At 43.2% G+C, this 19,616-nt stretch overlaps 1 pseudogene; it reads right to left on the bottom strand.

The window, feature by feature from the left end:
• LOC119310347 overlaps nucleotides 1-19,616 on the bottom strand; it is a 64,010-nt pseudogene that overhangs the window by 33,637 nt on the left and 10,757 nt on the right.

The following is a 19,616-nucleotide window of genomic DNA, read 5'->3' as shown; positions in this document are numbered from 1 at the left end:
TTTAGTCCCACCTCGCTAGTTGAGAGGGGCGCGCAGTGGTTTATAAGCCCCACTGCCGCATCCCTCTCGAACTCCTCTCTACTGTAGGCTTATGGGCCTACTTGCGACTGCTTTGCCCGATGGGCCTTCTGGGCCTACTGCGGGCCTGAATCCTGGCCCATAGTAGGGATTCAAGTCGTATTCAGGCCGTGGGGGCCCAGTGGGGGGCATTTTTTTGTTTTTTTGTTGTCTTTACTTATTGTTGCTGTTTTTATTTTTTTCTAGTTTTTTTGTTTTGTTTTGTGCATTATTTATTTTCTTTTGTTTTTTGCTTTATTTTTAATTCTTTTTGCTTTTAGTTTTAGGAAAATTATAAACTTTCCATTTTTTTGTTTTTTTGTTTTCTTTCTTGCTTTATTTATTTTATTTTGTTTCTACTTACAACAAAATACTTATTGTTGCTATTTTTAATTATTACGAGGGCCGAACCATAAGACATTAAAGCATTTCAAATGAACTCTGAAAAAGTTGAAAGTTGGCATGGTATCATAAATTGACCCACACATAGCATGTGCATGTACAAAACGGACAATGGTATCATACTCGTCAGTTACAAAGTTGGCATGGTATCATCATAATAGTTGCGGGAGAAAGTTTTCACTTTTTCTTCGCTTGTGTCATTTGCTTATTGCGCCGTAACCATGGATAATCTTCATCGTTTATCAGGATGCTGGGGTCAGCCTTGACTTTAAAGGGAGGAATTTCATGAAACTTTTCATAATCTTCAGACATGTCTGTCTTGTCCTCCACTCCCACGATGTCCCTTTTTCCTGTAAGAACTATGTGGCGCTTTGGCAAATCATATGATGTATTCGCTTCCTTATCTTTTCTCTTTCTCGGTCTGGTAGACATGTCCTTCACATAGATAACCTGTGCCACATCATTGGCTAGGACGAACGGTTCGTCGGTGTACCCGAGATTTTTCAGATCCACTGTTGTCATTCCGTACTGTGGGTCTACCTGTACCCCGCCTCCTGACACATTGACCCATTTGCACTTAAACAAAGGGACCTTAAAATCATGTCCGTAGTCAAGTTCCCATATGTCCACTATGTAACCATAATATGTGTCATTTCCCCTCTCGGTTGTTGCATCAAAGCGGACACCGCTGTTTTGGTTGGTGCTCTTTTGATTTTGGTCAATCGTGTAAAATGTATTCACATTTATCTCGTATCCTTTCCAAATCAATACAGTCAAAGATGGTCCCCTGGATAACAAGTACAGCTCATCACAAACAGTGTTGTCACCTCTGATACGTGCTTCCAACCAACTGCTGAAAGTCCTGATGTGTTCACATGTAATCTAGTCGTCGCACTGCTCCGGGTGTTTGGAGCGTAGACTGTTCTTGTGTTTATCGACATACGGGGTCACCAAGGTAGAGTTCTATAGAACTGTGTAGTGTGCTTGAGACCAAGAATATCCGTCCCTGCATATTATTGAGTCCCTTCCAAGCGTGCCTTTTCCAGTCAGTCTCCCCTCATACCGCGATTCAGGGAGACCTATCTTCTTAAGGCCAGGAATGAAGTCAACACAAAACCCGATGACATCCTCTGTTTGATGGCCCATGGAGATGCTTCCTTCTGGCCTAGCGCGGTTACGGACATATTTCTTTAGGACTTCCATGAACCTCTCAAAGGGGTACATATTGTGTAGAAATACGGGGTCCAGAATGACAATCTCGTCAACTAGATGAACTAGGACGTGCGTCATGATATTGAAGAAGGATGGTGGGAACACCAGCTCGAAACTGACAAGACATTGCACCACATCACTCCTTAGCCTTGGTATGATTTCTGGATCGATCATCTTTTGAGATATTGCATTGAGGAATGCACATAGCTTCACAATGGCTAATCGGACGTTTTCCGGTAGAAGCCCCCTCAATGCAACCGGAAGCAGTTGCGTCATAATCACGTGGCAGTCATGAGACTTTAGGTTCTGAAACTTTTTCTCTGCCATATTTATTATTCCTTTTATATTCGACGAGAAGCCAGTCGGGACCTTCATACTAAGCAGGCATTCAAAGAAGATTTCCTTCTCTTCTTTGGTAAGAGCATAGCTGGCAGGACCTTCATACTGCTTTGGAGGCATGCCGTCTTTTTCGTGCAAACGTTGCAGGTCCTCCCGTGCCTCAGCTGTATCTTTTGTCTTCCCATACATGCCCAAGAAGCCTAGCAGGTTCACGCAAAGGTTCATCGTCACGTGCATCACGTCGATTGAAGAGCGGACCTCTAGGTCTTTCCAGTAGGGTAGGTCCCAAAAAATAGATTTCTTCTTCCACATGGGTGCGTGTCCCCCAGCGTCACTCGGAACAGCTAGTCCGCCGGGACCCTTTCCAAAGATTACGTGTAAATCATTGACCATAGCAAGTACGTGATCACCGGTACGCATGGCGGGCTTCTTCCGGTGATCTGCCTCGCCTTTGAAATGCTTGCCTTTCTTTCGACATTGATGGTTGGTCGGAAGAAATCGATGATGGCCCAGGTACACATTCTTCCTGCAGCTTGCCAGGTATATACTATCGATGTCAAGTAAACAATGCGTGCATGCGTAGTATCCCTTGTTTGTCTGTCCTAAAAGGTTACTGAGAGCGGGCCAATCGTTGATGGTCACGAACAGCAACGCCTTTAGGTTAAATTCCTCCTGTTTGTGCTCATCCCACGTACGTACACCGTTTCCATTCCACAGCTCTAAAAGTTCTTCAACTAATGGCCTTAGGTACACATCAATGTCATTGCTGGGTTGCTTAGGGCCTTGGATGAGAACTTGCATCATAATGAACTTCCGCTTCATGCACATCCAAGGAGGAAGGTTATACATACATAGAGTGACGGGCCAGGTGCTGCGATTGCTGCTCTGCTCCCCGAAAGATTAATGCCATCCGCGCTTAAAGCAAACCATACGTTCCTTGTCTCACTTGCAAACTCATCACAGTACTTTCTCTCAATTTTTCTGCACTGCGACCCGTCAGCGGGTGCTCTCAACTTCCCGTCTTTCTTACGGTCCTCACTGTGCCATCGCATCAACTTGGCATGCTCTCTGTTTCTGAACAGACGTTTCAACCGTGGTATTATAGGAGCATACCACATCACCTTCGCAGGAACCCTCTTCCTGGGGGGCTCGCCGTCAACATCACCAGGGCCATCTCGTCTGATCTTATACCGTAATGCACCGCATACCGGGCATGCGTTCAGATCCTTGTACGCACCGCGGTAGAGGATGCAGTCATTAGGGCATGCATGTATCTTCTGCACCTCCAATCCTAGAGGGCATACGACCTTCTTTGCTGCGTATGTACTGTCGGGCAATTCGTTATCCTTTGGAAGCTTCTTCTTCAATATTTTAAGTAGCTTCTCAAATCCTTTGTCAGGCACAGCATTCTCTGCCTTCCACTGCAGCAATTCCAGTAGGTACCCAGCTTTGTGTTGCCATCTTCGCAATTGGGGTACAACTCTTTTTTGTGGTCCTCTAGCATGCGATCGAACTTCAGCTTCTCCTTTTGACTTTTGCATTGCGTCCTTGCATCGATAATGACCCGGCGGAGATCATCATCATCGGGCACATCGTCTGGTTCCTCTTGATCTTCAGCAGCTTCGCCCGTTGCAGCATCATCGTGCACATCGTATGGTTCCTCTTGATCTTTAGGAGCATCACCGTATTCAGGGGGCACATAGTTGTCATCGTACTCTTCTTCTTCGCCATCTTCCATCATAACCCCTATTTCTCTGTGCCTCGTCCAAACATTATAGTGTGGCATGAGACCCTTGTAAAGCAGGTGGGTGTGGAGGATTTTCTGGTCAAAGTAAGACTTCGTATTCCCACATACAGGGCATGGACAACACATAAAACCATTCTGCTTGTTTGCCTCAGCCACTTCGAGAAAATCATGCACGCCCTTAATGTACTCGGAGGTGTGTCTTGAACCGTACATCCATTGCCGGTTCATCTGCGTGCATTATATAATTAAATGACCAAATTAATAGAAGTTCATCATCACATTAAAACCAAAGTACATACATAGTTCTCATCTAACAACATAAAGCTCTGCAGAGCATCTAAATTAATTAAACCATACACTGAAACTATGTAAAACATTTCAATGCGAAAACAAATGCGATCATAATCGCAACCAATGTAACAACTGATCTAACGGCATAATGATACCAAGCCTCGGTATGAATGGCATATTTTCTAATATTTCTAATCTTCAAGCGCATTGCATCCATCTTGATCTTGTGATCATCGACGACATCCGCAACATGCAACTCCAATATCATCTCCTCCTCCTCAATTTTTCTAATTTTTTCCTTCAAAAAATTGTTTTCTTCTTCAACTAAATTTAACCTCTCGACAATAGGGTCGGTTGGAATTTCCGGTTCAACAACCTCCTAGATAAATAAAATCTATGTCACATTGGTCGGCATAATTGTCATAAACAATAAATGAACCAATAGTTATGAAAAGATAATATATACCACATCTGAATCATAGACAGGACGAGGGCCGACGGGAGCGGATACCAAAACCATGGCACTATATAAGATGCAATAATAAAAGTAAGAAAATTATACAAGTATCTATATAAACATACAAGTAAGAGTTTTTTTCTTTTCAGAAAGAAGATAAGAACAAGAGGCTCACCACGGTGGTGCCGGCGACGCGGGCGATCGACGGCGATGAAGACGGGGACGGGACGTGACGGACCGCTAAACCTAGACAAATATTGAGAAAAATGGAGCTTGGAGGTGGAGCTTGGAGAGGAGAAAGCTTAAGTAGTGTGGCTCGGGCATTCCATCGAACACCTCGTGTGCATAGGAGGTGAGCTAGAGCAACACAAAGCTCTCTCCTCGCCGGCCACGAAAAACAGAGCAGTGAGAGTGCTCTGCTCGCGGGGTATATATAGGCAATTAATTGGTCCCGGTTCGTGGCATGAACTGGGACTAAAGGGAAGCCTTTGGTCCCGGTTCATTCCCCCAACCGGGACCAATGGTGATGGGCCAGGAGCAAGGCACATTGGTCCCAGTTCGTCCCGCCAACGGGACCAAAAGGTCCAGACGAACCGGGACCAATGGCCCACGTGGCCCGGCCGGCCCCCGGGGCTCAAGAACCGGGTCCAATGCCCCAATTGGTCCCGGTTCTGGATTGAACCGGGACTAATGGGCCGGACCGGCCTGGACCATTGCCCCCTTTTCTACTAGTGTATACACATCGAGGGCAGAAGCTTCACCTGGATTCAAACCAAAGGTGTGACAAGACACAACCATGCATAAATCAAACAGAAAATCACGGTATGCCGGATTCAAACCAAAACGAGTGACGAAATGCCAAGAAAAATCATATCGCACGACGTTTTCTTATGGCGGATGGTGTGTACGAAATGAAAATGGGAGGAGGGACACTCGAACTCATGCGGGTGGCCGGTATCAACACCTGCGGACCACCGGAATAAGCCAAGTACGCAAAGCGATCAACCCGCAAAAAAAGAAGAAAAAAAGTACACAAAGCGATCAGATAGGATAATCAAATAGCATATGGACAAAAATGGGGACAGGCGCCAATGCAACATATGGGAACACAACTCTACAGAAGAAAGCAAGATCTGCATATCTCCAAGAAATACCCACAAACCATCCATGAGACCATGAACCAAATGAACTGTACACCATGGAATACTAGCAACAACTAGCTAAAACCTAGAACTTGCATAGTATTACGAGCCTAGAGAAAGGTCTTAATTATATTTTGGTATAGAGGTAGTAGTCCAACTCCCTGCCCAATTGTGTCCATCACACACTAGCTAGTGTAAGGTGTTAACCAAACCAAGAGCCTGGCTTCCAGTTAAACCAAATGAGCACAACCAAGCATATATAGTCATGGATATCCAGAATGAAGCAAATCATCTAGGGAACATATGAAGTAGTCATAAGTCTAGCTTCCATACACAACACAAACATAAAAGGTTGATTCGGACTACAAACCAACAACATAGCGAAGCAAACAAATTTAGGGAACAGATAAATCAAAGCGAAGTATATATTGGCTACGACAAGCAATTACACTGTGCAAGACTTTGAGTGCCTTCATATCAGGCTCTTGCTCACAGCTCACCATATGTCGCAATCGCGATCACAGTTCCATGTCTTGTACACGTTCTATGTCGCGCAGAATGTACCAGCAAATTAAGCTTTGTGGAGGCCATGAAACAACACCTGCTGTCATGGGAAGGCAGGGTGTAGACCTCCCGGTTCCCATATCGAAGACCATGCCTTTGACCTCTAAACCCGCTGATCTAGTACACCCAATTACCCTTCATTCCGAGGACAACTTGAGCATAAATTGACACCGCGTTGTTCCTCTCAACAAATATTTCATTCTGCTCTACCCAGCGGCAACCACTGCCTGATGGCAGACGCAAATTGACCCTGCAGCTCGCGTTCCTCCAGATTTGGTAGAGGTTGCCCTCGCAGAAGACAAGGTGCTTGGCGCTAGTGAAACTCGACAGTTTGCCGTGGAATGGTGTAAAACTGGTGGCGGGGTCGAATTCGAATGGAAGGTTGTTGGCAGACAACAAAGGCTCGACCATGGTCACCAGTGCTGGTCCATTCCGGCGGCTCTCCGGCAGGCGGAGCACGTCGACATCTCCACACCAGGTGAGGTAGTATACCGTACCTTTGCCATAGAAGAGGACGTCGGTGAGCTGATATCTTGCGTGAAGGCGGAGGGGATCGAGGATGGTCCACTCAGTCTCCACTCCTTGTCCCGTGCGACGACGTAACCAAGCCTATTGACCCCAAAGATGGCGGCGGCTGTGAAGTCGTCCTTGGCGGGGCTGGGTGCGAAGACGACCTTGGTGACGAGCCTGTTCTCGCAGCCGAGCAGCGGCAGGGAGATATCGAGGGCGGTCATGGGGTTGAAGAGGCTCAACACACAGAAGCGGGCCACGGCCAGGGCCAGCAATCGGAGAGGTAGGCGACCCACCCGTCCTTGGACCCGAAGCAGGGCCCGGGGATGGCTCTGACGCCGAAGGAGCGGCGCGTGGGGAGCAAGACGGCAGCAGTGGTGCTGTTCTGGCCGATGAGAAGGAGCCGGGACGACGGCTTGAGCGCCCGGAGCCACGCCGTGCAGGCGCCCCGCGCGCTGGCGTAGCACTTGAGATCCTCGACCCCGTCGCCGACGCAACCGACGAGGTCTTCTTGGAGATTCTCCCAGCGCCGCATGGCGGTGGCGGCCGTGGGTGGATCCATTCTGGAAACGGTGGCCCTAGCTAGGGCTTGAGCAGGGAGGGGGACGATCCTAATTAAAGCTGCTGGGGGAATTTCCTCTTCGGAACAAGCCGTCCTGGGTAAGCGATGTCCTCGCTCGTAGCGCGGTCCACCTCTCCGAATTGGTTGGGCTAAAAATATTCGAGTCGTCGATCCGAGCAGCCATTGACCACTTTCAACTCCCTATAAAAACACCTCCACTTCAATGAGCAATGGTGAACTAAAGCAAAATCTGCATATTTCAATAAGCGACATGCCTAGCTTTCACACAACATCAAATAGAGAAATGAAACACAAGAGCATACAAGTTTATGAATCTACCATTTTTTAGCTTTGCACTTCCTCCCATCCTGTCCACTTGATCGCTCTGCGCAAATCTAGTGCTAACATCAGGACTCCCTCTCTAGATGCTAGTTGATCTCCTTCATGAACAGAGCCTTGACAAAAGGCCGACACCACACAACAAGTTCTTCGCAGGATCGACGAAGGATATTGCTGGGATGGCACAAAAGTCTACAGAGAGTTAAAGACAACATCTTTTCGCACCTTCTGAAGGTTCTAGAGGATCGGGGTGATCTCCACCTCCCATATTTGGCTTGGCAGGACCGCGGGAGGCTTTAGGTCCTAGATCGAGAAACGCTCAGCTAGAATTGAGACGTACGAGAGGGACCAGACCATGGTGGAAATGCTATAGACCGACCATGCATGGTAGAATTGAGACGTATGAGAGGGACCAGACCACTGGAATCTTCATAGTGAAATCCATGTATCTGGATATTCTTAATTTGGTTCTTTCCCAAGATCTTTACATATCTGGAAAGTCAAGGTGCCTTTAATAACCAAAGTTCTCATGTGGTTTGTCCATAAGGAAGTGATCCCGACTAAGGACAATTTGGCAAAACGCAATTGGGAAGGTTCAAGGAGATGTAGTTTATGCGACCGTGACGAATCTATCAAACACCTCTTTCTCGAGTGTCCGGTCGCAAAAGTTTTATGGCGGTCAATACATAAGCGTTTGATATTGCTCCTCTAAATAGCATTCACATGTTATTTGGAACGTGGCTAAATGGAGTAGAGGCAGAGACAGCGAAACATATCCATGTAGGAGTATGTGCTTTATTATGGGCTATATGGAATTGCAGGAATGATTTGGTTTTTAACAGGATGACAAATATCCACTTTTTGCAGGTTATCTTCAGGGCCACCACTTTAATCATATGTGGTCGCTACTCACTCCGACGGAGGCTAGAGAGCGTTTGGTTACTGGATCTACCCGTTGGGAGATGGTAGCTCGGGCTATCTTCAACCGGTTTGGATGGCGGTCATGTAATAGGATAGGCGTTTAGTTGCCTATTTCTGCCTATACTCCGCAAACCTAATCTTTGGAGAATTACCATTTCCGAGTATGAACCAATGCAATTAATTCCACTCATTAGTTTGTACTTGCCATGAATTTCACATGAGTTTCTAAAGTCGTCCTGGGGATGTGGCCATGTGGGTGCGTTGGCTGATGAATCAGATGTGAGTCGTGATGTCAATGGTGGTAGGCCATAATCGTAGCAGTAATATTTCCAGTATGATATTCAATTCAATTACACTTGATTGTGCCAATTATCTCGAGGCATTAACTTTGCTTCACATAATCACATTCCAGAAGGACCACATCTGGACTGAGGCGGACGACATACTGCTGATCGACGCGCACAAAATCCACGGAAACCATTGGTCGACGATCGCGAGGTGCTTCCCCGGCTGGTGGGAGAACGCCATGAAGAACCACTGGAACACGACAAAGCGGAGCCTCAAGTCGAAGCGCTGGCTAAAGAAGAAGACAAGCCAACAAGCCGCACTGGCTTTTTCCCGCCGGTTGTGGCTACCCTTCTCTTATCTTTAGCTCCGTGAGAGCCTTTTTGTGTTCAAGACTTTGTTGCACGCTTATTTTTTATTAATAAATGGCCACATGCATCGTTCAGATGCAGAGGCCAGGGACAGTCCTCCTTTTGTAAAAAAAACTGAGGGTAGCGCTGTCAGCAAGTACACTATCACAACCTTGTTGCTTTGCTTGTTCGTAACACTTATAATGAGGCTCTAAACTCTAGGCATGGCCCTGGCTCGAACACAAGGCAATGCACTTTCAACGTAATTTGTGAAAGCGTAATGCAAACGGTAACATATTCATAATGAGATATTTTAAGATGCCCCTCTTCCCTTCTAAAAGGTAAGGCGAGAATTTGATCCTAGCCGTTGATTGATCAAGGGTATATTTGTCTATATAAATGTGGTAATTGTAGCAGTATTGGAAATAAATATTGTTAACATATTTAAGATTTACTCCTTATAATTCCATATATACTATGCAAGTTTTTCTTATCAAGGATATACCATCACACACTATCTCATATACTGAAATATGCTACATTTTCCAGACATGAAAGATTGGAACAACTATATTTGTGTATTGTTGTCACGAAAAGTCCAAACTAACGTATTTAAAAATGTTTGCAAATATAGTTTTGTAGTACGCTTAGCCATTTGACTTCCACCAAGTAGGAGAAAATATTGATCCTTATCGGCAGACGAAAGCTCCACACAATGCATGCCAATTTATTAATCAGTTGACATTCCAGGCTACCAACTATAACACGGATGTCTGCTTCATTGGAAGACACAAGCGCATCCGATGTAACCTAGATGCCATCAAGCTTAGATTTAGTGACACATGAGAGGCGAGGATGAAGGGGAAGGCGGTACTGGTATAGACAGCTGTTACTGAAGCATTCCGCCTGGTGAGAAAAGGGAGTTGGAGCTTAGGCAGAGAGGACCCATGCAGCCGACTATCCACCCAGAACATGGTGGCCACACCATTCTGAACATAGCACTTAGTCAAGGCACAATTAGGTGGGATGCAAGTCAACACAATTTTCTCAGGGAATGATGATGTCGAAGGGGTGTCATTGAAATCTCTCAAGTCATGGAACCAAAACAATTATTTCGGTGGTACCCTACTCGGTTGGGGAAACTTATGAATGAAATTGAGGAGACATTTATTTTGCCGCCAAAGATCCCTCCTGTTTAGACAATGAAGCTTTGTCCTGAGCAATTAAATAGTGTGCATCGAAATAAGTCTCCTTCCCGATCTAAAAGGAAGTACGTCGCCTCTTATATATGGCATGTGCTAAACCATGGGGAAGAATGAAAGAGCTCCTAAAATATGCATGGCGCATGGTATTGTCCTACACTAAACGACCGCGAGGGGACATCTTGAGAGAGTTCCAACTTGAGATGTAATGACCGAATCAATTGATAACAGGACCAAAGGCAGATACAAGGAATTTAGTAGGGGAGAGTCACAGGCCGAGATGCGGTTGAGGGATGGTGGAGACTGGGAAACTGAGGGTAGCAACCATCGAAGAAGCATCATCCCATATTTAAATTCCGTCCACATGCGGCTGCTCAGAAAGAAACAACAAACATTGATGAATCACTTGGATCAAACAACAAAGAATAGTAGATTAAAGTCCAAGTGTAATAAAACATAAAGTTAGGTGGAATCAGAGGCACAAAATGATGGTAATGATGCACATAAAAAATGTGGTAAACATAAGGCAGAGTGCCAAACTTCTCTGATATATGAAGAGTAAAGCTTTATCCAATGAAATATCATAAGGCCTGTATAGCCTTCTTACACTGACTTTTGTTGATTCCAGATTAGCTTTATGAGATCCAGTAGCAGCATTGACACTCTGCAAACGACATACCACATAGGGCTTTAGGCCCACATTTCTTCCAGACCTGTAGGTCCCACGACCCTCGACGGGATAGATAAACTCAGGCTTGATATATAGGAAGTCGTGAACATTGTATGTGACATTCTTGAGGACAAAGCTGATCTCTCAGAGTATTTTGAACTCGTCACGAACCACTTCTCGCTCCTCACAAGAACTGCAAGCTCCAGTTCCGGCGCCCATTTTCGAATGTGAGTGCCCCACCAACAGCAACACTAAGATCTCCAACTCTCACACTTCTGTACGGAGCTTCTCCAGATGGTGTTTTCCCAACTGTTTGACCTTCACATTCTATTTCTTCACAAGCATATGATGATGTATTTCTAGACCGTGTTGATGCCGAGGTCCTCGAAACATGTTCCTCACCAACTTGAGCCTTCCCCTCAACATCATCTTCTTCATTTTCCTCCTGTTCCTCCTCAAATACCTTTTACTCATCATTCTCATCCCCCACCTTTGAATCCTCTGGGAAATGGGTTGCATAGCAATCACCAAATATACTGCTGACCAACTTTGTGGTTGTCGCACGCATAAGATTTCATTTGATATTGGGGCCATTTTTGCACTTGGGTTCAGGTTCTCTCCTCTCACCACTTGAGATTCATTCTTCATTGCTAGCTTTGTGTGCCCTCTTTCTTCAAACTTGTTGACAAGGCCTATGACGAAGGTGCACCATCGAATGGACTCATCTCGATAATTTGTGAACTGTTGAAGGACTATCTGTCCATGCACCACAACATATCTTCCAACAAGTGTTGCATCCATTGAAATGAATGCATGGTGCTCTCTATAAAATTCTGCTACTCTCTTGGTAACATCGGTGAAAGAAAGTTTTGAAGCATGAGTTTGTTCTTTTAAGATGGCGATGATATATACTGACAGCCAATCTTGCTGGTTAAAGGACAATGTCACACCATGACGCATACTACTTTGTTGGCTGGAGTAACTTGTACCTAACATCATTGAAATTCATATGCAAGTTAGAGGGAGGTTTAATATCAAGGAATCACAAGGTTTCATGCATAAATAGAATGCAAATTTCAAAATATGATAAGATCTGAAATGCAAGGAAAGCAATTGTAGAATGTATTCATATAGTATACATAATGAATTAGAGCTGCAGGAGTACTTGCCAAGCTATATATGTTGGTTCGAATAGATATGTAGATCATCGAGCCACGAAATTCTATAAGACATTACTTGATTGGACTTAGATAAATTGGAATCCCTTGATCTTCCTGGTCAGATTTACTCGAGGAAGAAGATAACTCCGCTGGCTCAGCTATTGAACAGAAAGTACCATCATCGTCTCTCATACAACTAGACCCAAAGATGACAGTATCATTTACAACACCTGGTTTAACAGGGATGAGCCCCAAAGACATGAATCTGGAATCTGAATTATATAGTGCCCAATTGTTGAGTACTCTTACTGGCAGCATGCCATCTTCACTGTCAATCATGTACTCATCCATTTTTATATTGCATGGTGTATAGTATGATGGCAATGGGTAGTCATTGGCAATCTCAGCTTGACTGATCTTGATGTAGGCATTTTTAATTTTCTATGAACTTCCACTCTTGGCTCTCAGCTTCTTTATTTTTCACTCTTCCTCTCCTTGCAACAACCTTGCTAGTTTCTCTTCTTCATCCTCGTTCTTGGTCATTCACCTGCACCTCCTTGCACCACCCATCCTTGATCGTCAGAGTTCCATGTGAGGCCAAAGATGCCGGCTTGCTGAATCCCATGCTAGATTTACACTCATTTGTTAGTGCCACAAGAGCAAGTAGTGTCGACAACATCTCATCATTGTTGTTTGCTGCATGATCCACTGCAGTGAGCTAGTTATGTACGAACTCACCGATGGATACCACATAGTCCTTTCTCACTATTCAATTGAAGCCACAACTCGAATTAATGGAACAGACAACACCAATAAGCAGGTCTTCTAGGCTTAGCAAAGGGTTGCCGCTGACCAATCTAGCTAGCTTCATGTCTTCATGTAAACTTCAACACAAACATGAGCTTTCTGGCTGAAAAGGTCAAAATAAGACCTGTAGCTTCTTGTGGACTTCACACATATATAGTCAGCTAGTTCTATTGAGAGCGAAATTACCACAACGCCTTCCTTATAGCCGGAAATTTCCGTCCCTTGATTCACTCAAATCTAATACATCGTATTCCCTTTTTCCTGTCCTTTTTGATATGACCATCAAATGGCATGACAAGAGCTGTCATGGAGACACCATCACTCTGAGACATTTCTAACGGTTGCAGATTATCATCTTTACCATGTAGGATGAAATTGATGAGTTTTCTACAGCATTTCTTATCTTCAGGTCCTTTACTTGTCAATCTAACTGCCTCTCTTTCCTCCTCAATTATGATTTCCTTGGTTGTGACAAGTGAATCTTCTTCAGATAAGTCAAATGCCTTCTCATTGAAATTCGAACAACCAACTTCTCTCTTTGGTCTCTTGCAAACAATGGCATCGTGACTAATGTTGGTGGTAACATTGCTCTCCTCAATTATATTCTCATTGTCGCTTTTAGGCTTTGTTTGGCGCCTCTTTGTTCCTAAAAGTGACAGAAATGTTGGACACATTTTTTGATAGAAATGTTAAACACATTTTTCAACAAAAATGTTGGACACACCGAAAGAACTGAATGCAGTGCAAATATGTATGCATGAGATGAATCCCATATATAAAAATATTAACATGGCGGTTTAACTACTCATTCTTTGATCGACTCAATATGATTACTAGATCGCAACGCGCCTCGGCGCGAGGGTGCCAGTGCAACCGATATGGCCAAGCAGTGGAAGGTCAAACTGCATTATGCATTAGTAGAAAGGCAAGTTTAACACATGTACAGGACAACTTAATCAGGATGGAATAAAAAAAAGTTCAATGATCAAACCCCTGATATAACTCTTTTCCGATTAACATATGATATTACTCTATATCTCAGGATAGAAATATATCTGATATTACTCAAAGAGTAGGTGTTGGTAGATACTCACAACAGTAATCACCCTGTAAAATATCTAAAAAATGGCCCTATCTACATGCCATCAGCGCATTTGTTATAAAATGTGACATGAAATACCTAAGCAAGGTTTGGTATGATAGAAACCAAAAGCAGGCCATAGCAGTATTAGTCTCAGATAACTTATTTACACTGTTTTTCATAGTGCATAATAGTAAACTACATGGTTGACTATTATATATATAACTTTGTCCACACGCCTTCATCCGATTTGCTTGATATATAACTTTGTCCACACTCCTTCATTTGATTTGCTTGCATGTTGCAACGCATGGGTCTGCTAAAGGACATGTCATGTTAGGCAAACTATTCAAATAGTGCGTCTCATGGACAGCGAGGAACTAATTTGGTCTGTATGAAAGAGAATCACTTTGGATAATATTAAGTGATCTGGATACAATGTAGCCTCTTTAACATAAAAGAATATAAAAAATGAAATTAAATTTATTTTATCTTAGTATTCTACAAGGCACCCAGAAAACATAATAAGCCTACTATACATAGATATCCTCCAAGATTTTCTTTAGGCACAAAACTTGATTACACTATGATCTCATCTTATTATGTGCCTAGTTATTTAACACTGACAAACATGATTGATCTAGTAAAGATGCACAATTTCAGCCAAGATTAATGTTGCAAGGTAATTGTCTCGGCACCAAAGCAGTTTTTTGGCACAAAGCTCTGATACAAAAAGGGAAAGGGATAATCACAAGTGCACATCCTTCTATCTAAGGTCACATACAACAACAATTTGAACATGTACTATTAGGAAATTGAAACCTCTCTTCAGTGTATATTTACTTAGAAAGATTCTCTCTAAAATAAACCAACATCACTTATCAAGTATTTATTTAGAAAGATTTTCTCTAAAATAAGCCAACATCATTCATCAAGGCCACCCAGTTCGGCGGTAAAACCAGAGGAGAGAAAGAGGAAAAAAAGACACGTATATTTATTATATTTATAATATGTACATATATACTGAGAAGAAACAAGAGCTCCGAGTTGAGGTTCTTCTTCTCTGCACCCGCCCGCACGCACAACAAATAAAATCATTATTTTCACTAAGATCTCACAAGGGAACATGAAAAACTATCAGGTACCAGCAAATAAATAAAAGAGATCTCCCTGACCAAGCCCACACTCTCACTCTCTCTCATAACTTATAAGAAGCCAACCCAATAGTAGCCATGCAGTTGAAATTTTAGAACAACAAGCAAACACCATGATGATGCACACAATCAGGGAGGAAACCAACCCTACCAAATCAAAACACATCGGGGATTGAGAGGGAGAGAGAGAAGGAGAAGAACAGGGGCAGGGGAGGAGACCTTGATATGGCGCAGCTGGACCAGGCGCGAAAGATGTGGCCGCCGCCGTCAGGATCAGCCCCATACATGGTTTAGACATCGAAATAATCCATGTTGGTCATGTGGCACAACAAGCCATAATCAATACACCACAAAGAAACCAACAACAAATTAGTTATAAGAGAAACCAACAACATACATCACTTGACTAAATACAAAATGGAACAGCATAAAATCTGCAGTTATAAGAGAAATAATACGAGCACATGCCTTTCTTCGATATCAAACAAATATCACATATCATAAGGCAGTTATAAGAGAATGCATCAAGCTTAAACAGGAAGTCTGAGATGACAGCGCTGCTACACACTGTATATACGCATACCTTCATTGTCGACTGATGTATATCAGGTTGTTGTTGCTCGGCCCTTTCACAGTGTGGCTAGCTCGGCCGGTTGGCTTTTTGGCAGGGCGGTGTTTCCCTCAAAATCTAATCATACAAAAAGTCAAACAAATTTCACACATCGCATCATTGTCATAAGAACATGCACATAGGTTAAATTAAGAAGTCAAAGACAAATGGATTTTAGAATCCATATGTTTAGAACAACCAACCATTATTTGTAAGACAGTGCATGCACTTTTGTGCCACAAAGCAATCTTATAATGTTGAGGGAGACATATAAAATTAGTTGCCACAAACACAGACCTGAACAAACTAATAAATGAATACCAATGACATTGCTCAGAAATTCTTCGAGATCATCACAATTATTTCAGTGCTTGCATGAACCTACCAAATGTGGTGGTCAACATTTGCATCATTCAGAACATAAATAGTCAAGTTTGATTGATACCTAATATTTTCGTAGATCAGCGTGGATGCGAGACCATATAGCTCAGCTCTAAAGTCTACTGCAAGCACAATTTGCAAAAAATAATAATATTACCAGGTCTACGATCTCTAGCCCCATATCCAAGTCCGTGAAGGTCCGGGCTAGCCTATCACGACATCCATTTTTTGCTTTTGAATTCAGAGGTTGTATCCAAACAAATAAAACCTTTAGGTAAATATATTTTCGTCAAGGTGGTGTATACCGTTGTCTGAAATAATAAAAATAACAAAACAAAGATAGGAATAGTGGAAGGATGTAAATAGAAACCATGCCACAAATACAATCATTTGGTACCTCGACTACATCCCGGCACAACTAAGTCCCAGGAATGTTGAAGGTCCAAAGGGAAACGACGGAAACAAAAAACAGAGTTTGTTGGGCACTAATTACATTTTAGCACAAAATACTAATAAATACTTATGCAGATTAGTTAGGAGACCGGGAAGGAAGTACAAACAACACACATCAGCAGATTAAGCAAATACTGTAAATGGCTAGCTAGTAACCTGATATGTTATCAACTCACGGCAGTCACCAATCCAATAGCAAATCCTAACCCTAGAACAGCAACAAATCGAACGGCAACAGAAGACCTAGATGAGCACCGGTAGATAACAAATCGAACAAAAAATATTACACAAGAGTAGCGGTTCCTAGATGATGGATGCAGTAACAGTCAGAGAGAGAGAGAGGGCCTGAATATGTTTCAAAAGCAAGACAGGACAATTGATCTGCGTCAAGTTCAGCAAAAAGAGTTGGGTCATACGACACCGAAAGCAAGCCAGTGGCAGTGCAAAATAGGAAAATCTGGGTTGCATAAAGTAAATAACAAAGCATAAAGATAGAAGATACGGAAACTTTAATGTTAATCTCCATGTTCCAGACCAAACACATCATCGACAACATACTATAACTAAAACATAAAAACTTTCTATATAAACCATTTCATTATTTATAGGATATAAACATAACAAACGGGTATATATGAGGACATTCAACACCATGAAAAAAATAGAAGAATCATGTACTTAGAACTGAGATTTTCCCAGTCCCACATCAAATTTTCAATCATAAAATATATTCAAACACAAACAAAAAGAGCTATGAGCCTATGAGATGACCTAGCAGATGGTATCTTAAAATATGAAATAAGGAAACCTTATCATTGTGCAATATAAACAATATAAAAAGAAAATATATGAAAAAAATTAAAAGTCGAGGGAAAATTCAGAAACTGAAATGACATGTGAAATATATTTTTCTCTACATTCTTCGTATAAGCATCGTAAAGATAAATGTAACCATAAACTTGTCCTATTGGCTATATCCTATATATTTTCTAAAATAGAGTATGTATGAAACAGAAGTCAGAACAAAGGGAATATGCATCAAATACAATTTCACCTACATTCCTGCTGTACACTTCGCAAAAAATAGTTTTGGCTTGCTTTTAATGAAAATAGCTGTGGGAAGTTACCCTACTGTACAGCTCAAAAATATATAAAGTTTCAGTGGTTTCTCTTTTGTTTGGCATGGTTTCGTATCTTGGTTTTGCTTAGTTGGCAAGCCTGATTCAACAAACTAAAAGGAGATACACAAAATAAAGTCAGTTGGTCGGAAGAAAATTTATTATGGAAAGGAAGCATCTTGGCCAAATTTAATTGGCGGGAAAATCGTAACAATGCCATCGTGATAAACTGCTTTCACCCACGATAACAATCCATCGTTATATACTGCTCATGTGGTACACAATTTTCTAGTTCAACTGCTTTGCATTTTTGACCCTAGCTATTTGCTGAAAATTTTGTTAGGGAAAAATGATAGAACATACGCACATGTGGATCCTCACCTTTCTTTATGTCTATGCATGTGAGGAACAAATTAGTAGCATTCGTACCTTACTATGTTTCTCATTATCTGCACCCAACTAACATAAACACCAATCACAAGCCCCAACTGGTTTAGAGATTCATAATCTAGTAGTGCACCAAAATTGAGCAAAGGCGAGCCAAGGTGAAGCACGCACAACTGCAGACAACAACAAAAAGACATGTCAATCAGTCAGCCGTTAAACCTTAAGATGATATTAACACTATGATGGAACTTCATACGATGAATAAACAATGTGTTGGAGGAATAGAGCTCCACACAGTACCTCTAGTGCTAAAATAAAAAAATAGTGCAAGAACAAGATAGATTTAACTCTTCACTAAAAGATAAGTAGGAAGGAGCGACTGATGATATAATGAAGAGATTCAGTCAACCTGGGTCTAGGAATTAGCGTGCAAGGGGCCATTATTTAAATTTCTCTTCTTGTCTACAATCAACCTGGGTCTAAGAACACAAAATGAGTCTAGCTAACTTTTTTTAGAATTACTAATTAAATTTTTCCCTGAATGAGTATAGTCCTTGAGAAAAAACTGCAGAAGTAATTATTTAATGAAAGCATTTTAGTATTGTATAGATGTGTTTGTACCAGAAACATGAGAAGAGGGACCTTACAGTGCTTACCAATGCTAGGGATCAATGCTGCTCATATGACAACATCATTCAGACGAACATGCTTGATACCCAATTACGCGTAGAGAAAGAAGTGGTAAAATGCAGAGTATGCAACTGAACATAGACAGCAAGAGACTGAATGGCAAAGACATTTCTGCAAGCAAGTCGAGAACGAGAGGGCATGGCAATGGCAAGAGGAGGAGTGTCGGACCTTGTCCTTGGGGATGACCTTGACAGCGATGTCCTGGCCTTGTGCTCGCCCTTCTAGGCCTTGGCGGCGCAGGTGTATCCGAAGTGGCCACATCCGACCTCCTTGCCGAGCTCGTACTTGGCGAAGAAGTGCTTGGAAAAGCTTACTCCCTTGTCCAGGCCCAGCTCCAGCTCGCTGCCCTGAGGTAGATAGATGCCTCCACCAACACGCCCACACGCCCGGGCTCGAGTTCATCCATGGCCACCACCGCGCTCACCAACCCCTTCGTCGCCAGGCTCGGGAAGGGCAGAGTTGGCTGCCATATGGCTGGATCTTGCCGGCTCGAGTCGCACATCTAGGCGGAGGAGGCGAAGGGAGCACGACCGGGCAGAGTAGGCGAACGGCGGCAGGAGAGGAACGGGGAGGAAAGGGGGACAGGGGCGCGGCGGCGGCTGAGGCTGAGGCTGCAAGGACCAAGGAGCGACGGGGGCGGCTAGGGTTTTCGTCGCGCGAGGGGTCGCGCCCCTCGACCCTGAGCTTGGACGGGCAGGGCGAGGGGGCCCGGGAGGGGAGAGGAG

This window comes from Triticum dicoccoides, chromosome 5B (assembly GCF_002162155.2).
Source record: "Triticum dicoccoides isolate Atlit2015 ecotype Zavitan chromosome 5B, WEW_v2.0, whole genome shotgun sequence".
NCBI classification, from domain to species: domain Eukaryota; kingdom Viridiplantae; phylum Streptophyta; class Magnoliopsida; order Poales; family Poaceae; genus Triticum; species Triticum dicoccoides.
This window is presented reverse-complemented; position numbering and strand designations above follow the sequence as displayed.